At 36.9% G+C, this 12,757-nt stretch overlaps 1 protein-coding gene across 2 annotated transcripts in view; it reads left to right on the top strand.

Moving 5' to 3' along the window:
* The window catches only part of POLA1 (DNA polymerase alpha 1, catalytic subunit), a 289,718-nt gene that overhangs the window by 221,882 nt on the left and 55,079 nt on the right, over positions 1 to 12,757 (top strand). The window lies entirely within an intron of this gene.

Raw genomic sequence — 12,757 nt, 5'->3', positions numbered from 1 at the left:
CATGGGTTTTTTTTCTCCTACCTGAAAATCACATTGACAACTTTTCTATTACCTGTAAAATATGGAAAAAAAAAAAAAGGTGAGTTTACACATTTTTCGTATTGGTTACCTATAGAGTATTTATGTTGTTTGCCATTGAACATCAACAACATTTTGTTGGTCAGTGCCAGGGCTAGAGGCAACCTCAAGGACATATAGAAACCTACAAATACTTCTAAATTTACTCACATAAGAATTACCGTGCCCTTGATTTGGTCTTAACTCTTCTGTTCTAGTCATAATTGACTTCAGTTCTTCCATTTACAAGATAGGCTAGGATTTTTTTTTTAATGACTTCACTTCCTTGTTTTTTCTGTCTTTGAATATAAAATACTTTGACTGATGGAGATTTTCAAATATTAGTATCTTGTATTTAGATGTTCAGCAACACCTTGGGCTACCTCCACAGCTTATTTTCAGCAAATTAATTAAATTTACAAGAGAAAATTTATCACATAAAGTTGTATATCTACATATATATAAATTAGATTTATATAAGAGAAAAAACTCCTTTAATCCATTAGTAACTAGGTTTTTGAACTTTCTTTCATGATTGGAGTCTAGCCCATGTTTATTTGCATATCAACAATAAGTGTTTCTGTTTTACCTCCAAGGATCTTTCCTTAAAGGCCTTAAGCATTTAGAGAATTAAGTACTGTTTGATGAGTACATTGTCCATTTCTGTCAAGTTTGTTACCTCTTTTTGGGTATCTGTATATTAGAACTTGATTCCCTTTCACTTCTTTCTGAATCCAAATTGGTCCCTAGATGTTCTGAGATTCCTAGGGGATAGATTCCTCTTCCAAACATTTCTAAAATTCTTATCTGAAGGGCTGAATGATGAGCAGTTTTCAGAAAGCCCGGTGACTTGGAGACTTGTAGAAGTGATCTGTAAAGTCACTGGAAACTTACCCCCTGCTTTTTAGAGAACATAGAGGAATGTATGTTGCTCTCCTGGAAAATAGGATGGAACAGAGTAATCACTTGCAAAATTCTTGCTTGGCAAAAAGTGAGAAGTGTTGATAGAATCTGTATACTCACACTATTTAGTTCTGTTTCACAAGTTTAAAAATTGGGAGTTTTTTTTTGTCATTTGCTTCTAATAAACACACTATTCAGGAGTTCAGAGCCAAAACGGCATGGAGTGAATTACTGACTTGCTCTTTTACATATCAGAAGGATAAAGAAAATAAAGCAAAAGAAGGGTACAAAATGGATGTCTGACAGAAAGAACTTCATTAAACGTTTCAAGATCCTTTTGCTTTCTTTATGGAGTGTTAATTAGTGTAACTATTTTTCCTTTGATCTTCTGCTTATTTTTATTCCTAAATTGCATCTTTGGAATGAAGGAATTTAGATAAAATTTACTTGGTCTGGACATTTTTGGATAATTTAATAGTGGTAAGTGGTGGTAGTATATTTGTAAGTGGTGGGATATAAATGAAAGGCTAGGTCATGCCATGGTCCAAGAGCACAGGTTTCCTAACAAATGACATTTGATAAGCTTTTACCTAAGAGTCACCTGGTTACATATAAAAATATAAATCCATGGCTCCTACACCCAGAATTTCTACTTCAGAAGGTATGGGGTAAAATTTAAGAAACTCAACTTTTTAGAAAGTCCCCCCAGACAGTTCTGAACACATGATTTGGACAGGTTCTAAGTAGAAGAGATTTGAACATACTTTGTAATCCATAGGGAACAATTGGAGAGCAAAAATATTCTTACAGTCCATAGGTGAACAGTTACAGGGGAAACTTCCGTTAGATTAAGGTAACACATATAAAATTCACTTCTCACTTTATGAGTTGGAGTGAAATGCTATCTTCTGATCAGCTATTCAAGGGAGATTTGCTGTTAAAAAGAACTGAAAATCTGTGGGATCCAGAGGGCAAATAAATTTATTCAATTTGGACCAAGGCCAGAACACCAATAGATGTTAACATGAAAAGTAAGTCCTGTGAAAAATGACAGTAGTTACACACAATTATATTATTGAGAATGGAATCTAAGTATCGTCTGTCAACAAGCACCCTGAAACTGACGTGTAAAGTATTTACCATAGACTCTCCTTTACTCTTGGTACCTAGCAACATTTCCTTCGCTAAGATAGTTTTACCATTTCCATTATAAAGCCCATATTTTGAGGGTTGTAACTGGATGGTGGCTTTAATCTGTGTTTGAAACTTGTCAATTTGACTTGGGGAAAAAATCACATACAAATTATTGGAAAGAGGTTTATTTTTATGGTGAAAAGTAGCTCTTGTCAAAGCTTTTTCCTGTGCTTTGCTTTTCAAACGAAGGTTTACAGGCCATTAGTCCATAATGTGAATTAACCCCATTTGGTATTTTTCCCTTTCCTTTAAGATGATAAGGGACTGTTTTCCAGTTTGGTGAAGTATTTACTGCATATTCACTGTAAATAGCATAACATTTTAAAAATCTTATTTCTTTAGGGCTTGGCATTATTATTGTAACTGCTCCAGAATGTACACAGATGGCATAATAGATCCAAAAGTTTTAGAGGAACATAGTGGCAATATATGAAGTAAAAAACCATTTCCATGGTGGCAGCACATAATGGTCCCATTTGGCTGCCTCATCCCAGGGGGGCCTTGGCCTGAGTAGGGATAAGTGAACTGTTTGAGGGAGACATGAATCAATTCAAATCTTTGCCCAGTTGTCTAAAGTAAACCTGCTTAAAAATAAGGGAAGAAAAAAAGTCTGACTTTTCTCAACTGAGCCTTTTTTCATTTATTCAGCAGTGATAAAAACAGTACATATGTATTTCCTGTTATTTGTTGAATACTGTCCTAAATGTCAGAAAAACAAAGATGGTCAATGTTCCCTGTCCTAGAGGAGCTAAGAGCCCTTTGCAGACATAAAAATTCAATTGCAGCTAAGTGTGATAAGCCATTGATGTGGTCAAATTGTTTTGGAAGCAAAGAAAGGGATCCACTAACTGCCTTTCTTAATAGACTTTATTTTTTAACACAGTTGTAGGTTCACAGCAAAACTGAACAGAAGGTACAGAGATTCCCCATGTACCTCCTGCCCCCACACATGCACAGCCTTCCTGATTATCAACATCACCAGAGTGGGTTGTTTGCTGAACCTACATTGACACATTGTTATCACTCACAGTCCATACTTTACCTTAGGGCTCACTCAGTCATTCTGTGAGTTTACACAAATATATAATGACATGTATCCACCATTATATTAGATTGGTGCAAAATAATTACAGTTTTTACATTGTTGAAATTTGCTATTTGATATTGGAATATGTTAATAAATGTGGTTATGTTACATACATCATTTTAATGTACATTTCTTGCTTTTTTTGAGTCGGTCAATTGTGTCTGACTCTTTGTGACCCTATGGACTGTAGCCTGCCAGGCTCCTCCATCCATGGGATTTTCCAGGCAAGAATACTGGAATGGGTTGCCATTTCCTTCTCCAGGGGATCTTCCTGACCCAGGGATCGAAACCGGGTCTCCCACATTGCAGGCAGACTCTTTACTGTCTTAGCCACCAGGGAATCCCAATGGCTTATTACTTGCTATTTATATTTATTTTGGACTGTGAAAATAATGTTAGACAAAAGTAAATTTGAGCAATTTTCTTAATTTGAGTTAAAAATGGGTCATAAAGCAGCAGTGACAACTTGCAACATCAACAAGACATTTGGCCCAGGAACTGCTAACGAACGTACAGTGCACTGGTGGTTCAAGAAGTTTTGCAAAGGAGATGAGAGCCTTGAAGATGAGGAGCATAGTGGCTGACCATTGGAAGTTGACAGTGACCGAATTGAGAGCCATCATCAAAGGTGATCCTCTTACACGAGAAGTTGCCAAAGAACTCAACATCAACCATTCTATGGTCATTCAGCATTTGAAGCAAATGGGAAAGATGAAAAACTCAGTAAGTGGGTGCCTCATGAACTGACCAAAAGTTTAAAAAAATTGTTTTGAAGTGCCATCTTCTCTTATTCTACACAACAACAAATCATTTCTCAATTAAATTGTGATGTGTGATAAAAAGTGGATTGCGTACGACAGCTGGTGATAGCTAGCTCAGTGGTTGGACTGAGAAGAAGCTCCAGAGCACTTTCCAAAGCCAAACTTGCACCAGAAAAAAGTCATGGTCACTGGTGGTTTGCTGCCCATCTGATCCGCTACAGTTTTCTGAATCCTGGTGAAACCATTATATCTGAGAAGTAGGTTCAGCAAATTGGCAAGATGCACCAAAGACTGCAACGCCTGCAACTGGTATTGGTCCACAGAAAGGGCCCAGTTCTTCATGACAACACCCGACTATACAATGCACAGCTGCTTCAAAAGTTGAACAGATTTGCCTCATCCGCTATATTCACCTGACCCCTTGCCAACCAACTACCACTTTTTCAAGCATCTTGGCAACTTTTTGCAGGGAAAATGCTTCCACAGCCAGCAGGAGGCAGAAAATGCTTTCTAAGAGTTCCTCAAATCCTGAAGCATGGATATTTACACTACAGGAATAAACAAATTTATTTCTCTTCGGCAAAAATGTGTTGATTGTAATGGTTCCTATTTTGATTAATAAAGATGTGTTTGAGTCTAGTTATAATGATTTAAGTGGGCTTCCCTGGTGGCTCAGACAGTAAAGAAATCGCCTGCAATGCAAGAGACCTGGGTTCAGTCCCTGGGTTGGGAAGATCCCCTGGAGGAGGAATGGCAACCCACTCCAGTATTCTTGCCTGGAGAATCCCATGGACAGAGGAGCCTGGCAGGCTAGATTCCATGGGGTTGCAAAGAGTGATACGATGGCACGACTAACACACATAATGATTTACAAGTCAAGGTCCAAAACCACAATTATGTTTGCACCAACCTAATAGTATCAGACACTGCCCTAAAAATCCTCTGTGCTTCTCCTAGTCACCTCTCTCCCCGCTACCCCTTGGCAGCAGCTGGGTTTTTTTGTTTGTTTTTTCTTTTCTTACTGTCTCCATAATTTTGCCTTTTCCAAAATGTCATGTGATTGGAATCATATAGGATGTAGCTTTTTTACATTGGCTTCTTTCACTTACTAAGATGTGTTTTAAGTTTCCTCTGTCTTTTCATGACTTGGTAGCTCATTTCATTTTTAGCACTAAAAATATTCTCTTGTCTTTTAGAAAACAAATAAATGGTTGCTGGGGGGAAGGATGGGGGCAAGGGATAATTAGGTAGCTTGGGATTGACGTTGACATGTATGCACTGCTGTATTTAAAATGAATAACCTGCAAGGACCTACAGTACAGCGCAGAGAACTCTGCTCAGTGTTATGTGGCAGCCTAGATGGGAGGGGGGTTTGGGGGAGAATGGATACATGTATATGTATGACTGAGTCCCTTCCCTGTTCCCCTGAAACTGTCACAACATTGTTTGTTCATCAGCTATACAAGACAAAATAAAAGGTGTAAAAATATATGTATTCTGTTGTCTGGATGTATCACAGTTTATTTATCAATTAGCTTACTGAGGGACATCTTGGTAGCTTCCAATTTTCAGCAATTATGCATAAAACTGCTGTAAACATAATCCATGTGCAGGTTTTTGTGTAGACATAAATTTTCAGCTCCTTTGGGTAAGTACCAGGGAACAAATTGCTAGATCATATGATATTTAATTTTGTAAAAAACTGACAAACTGAATTCCGAAGTGGCTGTATCATGTTATTTTCCACTGAGCAGTGAACGGGCGTTCCTGTTGCTCCACATCCTCCCCAGCATTTGGTGTTGTCAGTGTTCGTATTTTGGCCATTCTAATAGGTGTGTTGTGGCATCTCGTTGTTTTAACCGCCCTTTCCCTAGTGGCATATGATTTGGAGCATCTTTTTGTATGCTTATTTGCCATTCGTATATCTTCTTTGGTGAGATTTCTTTGGCCCAATTTTTAATTGAGTTGTTTGTTTTCTTATCTAAGAGTTCTTTGTATATTTTGGATAACGTTTTTTTTTAAATCACATCATTTTTAAAAATTTATTCATTTTTAACTGGAAGATAATTGCTTTACAATATTGTGTTGGTTTCTGCCATACATCAACATGAATCAGCCATAGGTATACATGTGTCCCCTCCCTCTTGAACCTCTCTCCCACCCCATCCCACCCCTCTAGGTTGTCACAGAGCCCCAGTTTGAGCTCCTGGTTTTCATCAGACAGCAAATTCCTACCAGCTATCTTTTTTACATATCAAAATGTATATGTTTCAGGGATACTCTTTCTGTTCGTTTCACCCTTTCCTAAAATACCTAGGATAAAATACCTAGGAATAAATCTACCCAAAGAAACAAAAGACCTGTATGCAGAAAACTTTAAGACCCTGATGGATAACCATCATTTACCAAATGTGTCTCTGGCAGATATTTTACCCCAGTCTGTGGCTTGTTTTTTTATTCTTTTGAATTCTAATTGCCTTTTCACTTTAATGTTTGATTTTTCCTTATTCCTAAAAGCAAAAACAGAAAAACCACTTTCTTTGTTCCTGTTCTGTCTTACCAGATTTTTCTCTCCTCTTATTCTGTGTGTCAGCTATTTGTAGTAGGATGGTGTGTTAGTCTGCTGCACCTGCTATAACACAGTACCACAGACTGCATGGCTTAAACAACAAAATGTATTTTCAGACTGTTTTGGAAGCTAGAAGCCTGAGATCAAGGTATCAGAAGGGTTGCTTCTTCTGAGGCCTCTGTCTTTGGCTTGTAGATGGCTATTTTCACCGTCTTTACATGGTCTTCCTCTGTACCTTTCTGTGTCCCATTTTAACTTAATTAGCCCTTTAAAGGCTGTGTTTCCAAATATCATCACATTCTGAGGTACTAGGGGTTAGGACTTTAACTCCTCTTCGATAAGAATTTAGGGGTGAAAGAGATACGATTCAACCCATAACTCATGGTCTTCTTGGTGAAATTTTTACATGTTGATTTGTCTTTGCCAGAATAAGGACACCAGGATTTAGGACTCTGTGTTGAAGAAAGGAATTGAAGCTACAGCATAACTGTTAGCAAAAGGATGGTGCTTTACCTGTGGACTTTTGAAAAGCATCCGTTAGGAAGACTGATTTCTCAGTGAAGTCTCTTTAGGTCTAGAGAGACCATTGTTCAGGTCAGCCCTGTTTCTTACACAGAGGGCCATGGGCAGCTGAGGGCCACAGCCTACTGGACAGCCCCTTTCAGAGGCTGTGTTCCTTACTTCTCTCAGTATGGTGAAATTCCCAATGACTTCCCCTCTCAAGCTTTTTTCTCACCTCCTTGCTTTGCTGTGTTTTTTTTTTTAAACTTTCCATTTCTTGTTACCATTGCTCTTCTTTTGTCTTTCCTTTATACGTGATGGTCAAGTCTGCAGGTATTTGTTGTTTCTGTTAGTGTCACCAGAATTATGCTAACCCTATTTGGAGGAGCCTGGTAGGTTACAGTCCATGGGGTTGCAAAGAGTCGGACACGACTGAGCAACTTTTCACTCTGTACGGTACTTTATATAGTTTCCTATCTTCCTTTGAGATGTCCAGCATGGGTCCGCACAGCAGCCCCACGAGGTAGTGATGGATCATGCCCCATTATATTGATGAAGAAACTGAATGTAGTATAAGCTTCCTTCCTTTGCGTTCCCATAGCACCCTGTGAGTGCCTTTCTTGTAGGATTTGTCCTGGATTGTTTTTTTCTCTTTCACTGAGTTCATGGAGGCAAAGGGTTGTACCCTGTTGATCTGTGCTTTGCCCATGGGGGAGCCAGCTAACTAAGTATTTGTTGAAGGAATTCTTAGCTCAAAATATGGCCACATAAGCACTTTGAGAACTGTGGAGTAACGAGTCCTAGGAAGCAGTTCTGTCCATGAATGGATGGCAGTGTGTTGGAAAGTTCTAAAACCATACAATAATACATCTATTGCTCACATGATTCATGTGTGCCATAAATGAATGTCACTAAAGTTCCTTGATGTTTTCGGATTTAATATCTGTCATTTCAGCTCTTTGCAAATGAAACTGAAGTTGAGTGATGTCCTAGCTCTCATTTTGCTGATGCCAAATTTGAATTGAATCAAAAGAATGTCAAGTCATTTAACTAATGAGTGAGCCTGGGTGGCTGCCCCTCATCCACACTGCCACAGAGTCCTGTTCTCTGCTCGCCATCAGCCAAATAGTTACACTCATGAAGTGGTAATGAATGTATTACATTGTGGAAAGTAGGGACCCCAAAGAGAGATAGCAATTAATACTAAAAAGCTAAGGAGTCTAAAAATGTGTTTTGGGGTTTTGTGGGGGTTTTTTTGCCAGAAAATAAGAATTGTATGGAAAAAATTATATGGTTTAGTGCATATAGGAATTTGGAGTTTTCTGAGGGTTATTAAGACAGCTCCCTTTTTGATGTTAAGGATTTCTACTATTCCTAACTGCTAAAGAGAAAGCAAAAGAGTTATATCATTGCTAGAAGTCTGAAATACAAGTAGCAAAGAGCCGCTGGAGTCCTTTCTAAGCCAGTTGGCATTCTTAGAATTTACTTTGTTAAAGCCTCACAAGGCTGTGTCAGACACCCTGTCTGATTCAGTTCTTATGTCACTTTTTTAAGCCCATGGGCTATTCCACTGAATTTTAGAAATGGACCTTTTCTGTGTTTTTAATAATATCAGAACACACACAAAACAATTCATACCTACCAAATACATGGAAAAGTAAAGGTAGAATTTCATTTAAGCACTAATTTGCTCATAAAATTATATTTTTCATAATTATGAAAAACCATTTCATTACAGAAGCTGGTTTTGAAATGGGCAGCTTAAAGTTCATTTTCCTTTTGTTTCATTTTCTTATGGATAAAATGTGATCTGATGGGACTTCCCTGGTGGTCCTGTGGTTAGGACTCCATACTTCTGCTGCAGGGGACATGGGTTCCATCCCTGGTGGGAACTTGGATCCCACATGCTGTGTTCTGCAGCCAAAAAAAAAAAAAAAGATCTGAGCTTTTGGGAGCGGGACAGTCCTTTTTCTTGCCACCCCATTCCTTTCATTAGTTTAAGTGAATTTTTTATCAGGGGAGACACTAACATGGTAGTTTAGAACAGTTTATGATTAGGGAGTGATTGTAGAAACAAAGAATTTTGATGATAGAAAAAATGGCTCATATAACCCTGAGCTTTGGGGAGGGGAGCCTCATTGTTGTTAGACATTACATAGTTTCAATGTTTAATGACTTTGAGAAATACTAATAATATAAAGTTAAAGTCCAAAAGTAAGTAACTATTATGATTCTAATGTGTAGTTTATATACACGGTGGAAAAATTGGTAAGAAACACTAGAATTGTTTACAGCTGTTATCTGTGGGTGGGTTATGGATAATTTTTATTTTCTCCTTTATATAAGATGGACATGTACTGCTTTTGTAACAAGAAGCAAATTATAAGAGTGGAAATTTTACAAAGAAATGTTTTATTCAACTTGAAATAATGATTCCAATAATTTAGCAGTTGAGGGAAAAAATAACATACCGGTGAACCCAGGTCAGCTTTTTTCTCCCTGCATTATTTTCCACGTCAATTCTAACACCTTGTTACTCAAAGTGTGATCAGTATAGCAGCAGCATAGGCGTCACTTGGGAATTTGTTAGAAATGCGAAATATCAGGTCCTCCCCAAACCTCCTGCACCAGTATCTACATTTTAACAAGATTCCCAGGTGATTCCTGAGCATATTAAATGTTGAGAAGCACTGATTTAAGACATTCTCCCCTCTCAGTAACTAAAGCCTACTTCCATTCTATTCATCCATTGATTGGGAGCATCCTTTTGGCAAAACTTTAAAATGACAAATGGGCATAATATAGAAAGCCTAGCCAGGTTTGAGGTGGAATTGGTATGACAGCCTTGTCTTCCGAAATATATTCTGTAATTAAGCTTAAAATTGTAGTAGCCTTAGCAGAGCTGGGAGAGTGGGGGAAAGCAGGAAAGCATAAGTTCTTCCACTTTTTTTCTTCTTAACTAGATGGAACAAGGGAGAAGTAAATTAAGATTTTCAAAATGGCTTTCAGCTTCCCAAGATGAGTGGCTTATAAAAGGAAAACTGGAATGTAGCTCTATAGCCACTTCATACAAGGGCCACTTTGTATATGCCCAGAGTACAGTCTCCCCCAGTCACCACATTCTGGGCCTCATGACAACCTTGATTCAGCATGCTTGTAAAGATTTCAAGGTTCTGAACTAGAATTTTTTGACGTGAAACCAAGATTGTATTTCTTAATTTTGGTACTACAAAATTTACTTTGGAATTTTCCTACTGTTGCTGACTTTCCTGTTCTATTTTTATGCTCAATACAAGAATGACAAAGTTGATGTTTCCCTGTGGCAGACTGAAGCCCCTTCATACTGCTCTGCTTTTCTCTCTGAATACTGCCAGTTTTGTTTTTGTCTCGTTGTTTAACTAAAGACAACTTTACAGTGTGAAAGAAGAAGAACCACATTTTCCCGGAAATTGTCACCATAGTTGCTTTGTCAGTAGTGGAGATGTCTTTGTATATTTTATGTCATCCTCTTTAGGATAGTGAAAGTTGTATATGGCAAAGTTGCTGTGTATTTGGACAACAAACTTCCGGATTCTAATAGCATGCCTTTTCTTTAAGCCCACTATAAATATGCACTCAAGTTTTGCACTTTTATGTAGAAATGAGCTCACAAGCATGATGTGATTACAAATGTGTTACGAGTTTTATAAAATCTTTTCCTAGTATGTCCTTTCAGTGGGCAAGTTCTTTGTCCCTTTTGACAAGTATAGCAGCATAAGCAAGGGTATTATCTAGGTGATGGTGCTATGGTTGATGGTCTTCATTTGCAAAACATACTGTCATTTTTCAAGTGTTTGAAAGTGGGAAAAACCTAAGATTTTTTTCATGTACTTTAAATATATATACTTCTATCACCAATGAGGAAAAAATATTAAACCATTTTCAAGCAGTTAGATGATAATGTGAGCTAATCACTTTATTTTGAAGAAAAGTATTTTTAAACAGTTGAGCTAGTGAATTTACTTTTAAAATGTATTGTGCTTACACAGTAGATGGTTTTATTTCCATGATGTTTTTTACTACATAATTATACATCTTAATTACGTAATTACTATCATAATTATTATGTAATTGCATGTACTTCCACTAATTACAAAATCAGGAAGTGTAATTATCTAGTAAAAACTTTATGAAATTTCATGCACTAAAAATTACTTAAAAGGCTATTCCAGTGGTCTACTGGGAGGCTTTCCATGGTGAGTCTTAGTCCTGACTTTAGGTTAGAACTTGAACTCAAAGGCCAGGAGAAGGACAGTTACAAACAGACCAACACTAAACTGAGTATTGCAATCTAGGTAAGGTGGCCCTTGTTCCTTATGAATTAAAGCCAGGGAGCATTTGCATTTCTTTGTGTTTATGGAATTGTGATAAGAATAATATCTTATATTTGAGGCAGCATCACAAAAACTATCAATAAAAAAGGCAATTCTTAGGAAACAGTTGGTTAATAGAATCGACAGTCAAGGCATTAAGATTATAAAACAGCCAGGCCCTCTATGATTCTGTAGTGTGAATGGCTTATTTAGTTATCTCAGTCTTTAAAATAATAATAACAATAATATTATTATTGTTTTTTAAAATTGTTTCTTTTGTTTAAAAAGGGCTTCCACCACCACCACCTCCCCCCATTTGTGTTTATATTTACCAAGTTGGGAGCAAAGATATCAAAAAAGCATAATCCTTTTCTACTATTACTTGATGTCAAAAGGAGCTTTTGAGACATAAACATACACGCATAAACATGTAACATCAGACCCTAAATAAAGACAGAAGGTTTAATTCAATAAAGCTCTGATGTCTTTACCGTTCAAAGCGACATACAAATTGCACAGTGAAACAATAGTCATGACAGCAAATTAGATATGACATCTAAATTATACTACAAAGAGAAATCTCAGAACCATTTTTGGTCTGTAGGAGTCTATTTTAGCCCAGGTTTAAAACCCAGTCTGGAGACTGCTTTATTGTCTAAGTAGGGTAATGTTGTAGAAGACTAATTGGAGGTTGGTTGAATTAATTGCAGATTAATTAGGAGAAAAAGGCTTATAATACTCATGGCAGAGAAGAGAGTAGATCCTTTAACTATCAAGATAGAATGTACTCTAAGTTTCAGGAATACTGAATTATCGATATTTGTATAACATCTATAGTAATCTGTTATAACGTGACCTAAATAAAGCACTTGGCTAGATATAGTTAAACTAAATTTTCTTCCTCTCAAAATTAGTGCTTTTTGCTAGAAAGGTATTGAATCAGCCATTTAACATGTATAACACTACTTCTTTTAAAAATGCAGTTTTAAATATTAAAAGGTCTGTAGTCTTAAAAGCATATGGCATTCCCTTTGTTGTTTTTGTTGTTCTTAAATCTTCCTAAAGAAACATCCTTTGTGGTTTTATCAGCTATTGACTTTATGACTTTTTAATACCAACTAAAATTTGTAATAAATGTGACTTTAAACAAAAAAAGTCAATGAAATATATGCAAACACCAGTCCCATTTGCTTCAAGCAAATTAGAGGATTTAAAGTCATCCAGAATTGTTTCATGCTCTCAGAGATATTTGGGATTTAAACAAGTTCATTCTGACTCTGGTATTTTTCTCTAGTAGTTTGGGATTATTTTTAAACTGAATATTCTTTTCCTC

The sequence above is a fragment of the Cervus elaphus genome, chromosome X, assembly GCF_910594005.1.
Source record: "Cervus elaphus chromosome X, mCerEla1.1, whole genome shotgun sequence".
NCBI lineage: Eukaryota > Metazoa > Chordata > Mammalia > Artiodactyla > Cervidae > Cervus > Cervus elaphus.
This window is presented reverse-complemented; position numbering and strand designations above follow the sequence as displayed.